Source organism: Octopus bimaculoides, chromosome 15 (assembly GCF_001194135.2).
Source record: "Octopus bimaculoides isolate UCB-OBI-ISO-001 chromosome 15, ASM119413v2, whole genome shotgun sequence".
Taxonomy (NCBI): domain Eukaryota; kingdom Metazoa; phylum Mollusca; class Cephalopoda; order Octopoda; family Octopodidae; genus Octopus; species Octopus bimaculoides.
In genome coordinates, this window is record NC_068995.1 from 19274580 (window position 1) to 19278347 (window position 3768).

Sequence of the window (3768 nt, forward strand, 5' to 3'; positions counted from 1 at the left end):
TCCACAATCGCCATTTATTGCAATTACTCTTGTGAAGATATTCACGTAAATCATTTTTTTTCATTTAATCCCCATTTTAATTTTCGTAAAAGTTTCCAAGTACCAATGAGGCTTTTTGGCACATCTTCAATTTTCCCCATTCATGAGAGGCGCCCAGCCGTCATTCATCTGAGAGTCCATCTACAGAATGTCCTCTGAAAAATGTCTATACAGTATATTTTGCCTTTTTTTCTTCAAGTATATATAAGCAACAATTTCATTCCCGAGCAACGCCGGCTGCCTCTGCTAGTTTATATATATATTTACACACACACATATATATATGTACAATACGATTTTGTGGATCCTAATACATCAGGCATTTAAATCGTAAAAGCACCTATCGTGGGTAGTGCACCTGTGTGAAAAGAATGTGTCGTGACATATACATTCTCTTTAAACTAAATACAGATATGTCCTTCCAGTTATGCATACACTCACAGCATGTATTCCATAGTCAACTACAGATCCCAGATCAAACGTATTGAAGATTCCGAGTTAGGTGACCCATTCTGCTACTTCTTTAAGTTTGCCTTCCACCGTCTAATATCTGAATGCCATCTGACAAAACATTTAAGTCTGAAACGGCAGCTTCTGCAACCTAAACTCACAGAATTTACTGGCATTCAACAAAACTTGCTGAATTTAATATGTTTATGTTACGTCGGCCAACATAGAGACGAGTTGAGCTGATTCCTATCATAATGCAAAAAAAAAAAAAAAAAAAAGACAAGTGACGGACGTTACAATAGAATGCTCTTTCTGGCGCCTAGAAATATTTGCTGTCTACCACATTTGTGTAATGCAGTAGTTATATTATCAACTCGAAAAAGATAAAAAGTTAAGTTTCATTCAGGTAACATTTAAAAATCCTCCCAGGAAAGATAAAATTTTAGACAACCACATAACTTTCCTAGCCTGTTACTATCACCTAACGCACCGCCAAACATTATATTTTATTATAATATATGAGACATTTTCTAGTAGTGCATGTTTTTTTCTTTGGTTAAGGAAGAAAATGTTATTCTGATTCATGGCATGAGTTAAGTAGTTAAGTGCTTCCTTTTACGATGGGATTTTCAATCTCAAATATATTCATATACTCTTAAATATGTTGATGGTGGCCTTCTCTAGCTGTGACTTGCATTTCACATAAATTATTCTAAGCAAAACATTCGTCTGTCTTTTAAAATACATGATAATTTTCGGTCTTCTATGTGATTTGATATTTTCAACGAGAATATAAATATATCATTTCCTTTGAGGGGTATAGTTACTGAGTTTTATACAAAGAACCTATATACACAAATGTGTGTACGAGGGCAGACGTATAATTTTAAGTACATTTCAGGACCGACAAATTCCTATGATTTTCGTGCGATGATTTTACATGCGATATTGGGTTACATAATACATAGTTACTAAGATCTCGTTATCGAATGGGTCAATGAGTAAGGAATAAAACAAAATATTTTCAGCTCCATTATAATAAATGCCGTGATGCATTTTAATTCGGTAGAATAAAAATTATGTGATAGTAAAACGATTTCATTTCTCTGTTGTAGCAGCAGAACATGAGAAAATCAGGAACTTGAATATCTATATATAATGAATATGTGTGTGTGTGTGTGTGTGTGTGTGTGTGTGTGTGTGTGTGTGTGTGTGTGTGTGTGTTTATGTGAGTATATTTTGTGTGTTTGAGTGTAAATTGACATTCACGCACATAATGGATAAATAACGATGATGATTACTTTCAATATCGTATTCATCATTATATAATCATCGTCATCATTATCATCATTATCATCATCATCATTATCATCATCGTTATCATCATCATCCTCATCGTCATCATCACCATCGTCATCATCAACATCATTATCATCATCATCATCATCATCATCATCACCACCACCAACACCACCACCACTACAATCACGCTCGATTTCATTTCATTCGTACCATAAGTTTAAGTTCAAGTCCTGTGGGCATTTCCCTAGATTTCTAGCGCAATCACTTTCAGTCTACAGATAGAATGGATGGATCTTGTCATACGTGCCACAACAAAGAGGTTGCCATTACTTTGGCAACGTGTGTCGGCGTTCTTTTTGTCGATACATGAGTGCGTGAGTATGTGTGTGCACATACGTATATACGAATATATGTGTGTATATATATGTGTGTGTGTGTGTGTGTTTATACATATGTAAATACATATATATATATGTGTGTATACATATATATGTAGGTTTGTGTATGTGCGCGTGAGTGGGTGCGTGCGTGCGTGTACACGCGCGCGTGTAATTGTAAATGTGTTGAATATATATTTATTTAACCGCCTATCTTCACTGGTATACAGCCGTACCGCAAAGTTCTTCATGAAGTATTACTTACAGTATGGATGAAATTATGCAAACCTTTACACATGAATATATATTTCCAGCATTATAGAATACAATCGCATATTCGAATGAAGAAACCTGGCATACATAATGATGCAAACGTGTCCGCATAATTTCTTCTATACTGAAATTAATACTTCATGAAGAAGGATTCAAAACAGTCTTAACCTTATGGAAGTCACGTGGTCAAATAAATATTTATTCACTTTTCATAACTTCTGACTTTAAAATACAGTTCTATATTTAAGAGATGAGGAATTCTGTACATCAGTTACATTATTTACATTATTTACATTATTTACATTCGACGGATATTTGTCCTCATCTTGCTTGATATACCCTCCAGCCTTCTTCAGGTGTCTTGAGGAAATTTCGAACCTGTGTTCTCATTCCTAAGGTATTTTTCGATGTTATTATTAGTGTTCAGGTCACTGCTTGGAATCGAAATCGGAGTCTTGTGGTTAGTAGCCCGCACTCTTAACCACTATGCCATCTGACTTTATAGTTCTACATACTCCCCATGAAATAGTTTCGTCGATCGGATCTTTTGGACTTTCCTTCAGATGGACATTCTATATTACATTTTGAAATGCATTACTATGTGGAATTTTAGCCGAGTCCGTTAGAAGAGCCTTTTGTAATAGCTGTATTGTGAGATCATATAATTATACTACACATTTACATATATATGCGCGCGTATGTGTTTGTACATATATATTGTAGTGTTATAGGTAGATAAATAGTTGTATGATCTCCCTTGCTAGAAAGATCTTAGAGAAATTCTCTTTTCTAAGTTTTCTCGGAGCATATGTGCCATGACACACGATTCTTAATTATTCAAAAAGCTTAACGTTTATTTTGGAAGTTTCTAGAATGTCTAACGTTCCATTAATAAAATCACCCTTGTTTTTGCTTCTTTAGTCGAGTAGATTTAGAGCCATTCAGGTCCTTTCTATGTCCGTCTATTTCCCTACGCCGCCACGTAGCTGTTATTCTACATTTTTTATCTCTGAACATTCTTGCATAGATTACTTCATGGAAACAGCTCTGAGTACAATTTATTGCAATTAAGAAAATATATAATGACCATTATTTATGCCTGTTCATGTATATCACTGTGTAAAAAGCTCTAACACTGGAGCAAAATCACGGATTTATAATATAGAATGGTGATGTACTATAACATCGGACCCTGCCACAAGAATATACGGTATTTTACCTGAATTGATAATCTCTAAATAATAATTCTGTAAATTCCAACACTCTCTCACTCTCTGTCTGTCTGTCTCTCCCTCTCTCCCTCTCTCTCTCTCTCTCTCTCTCTCTC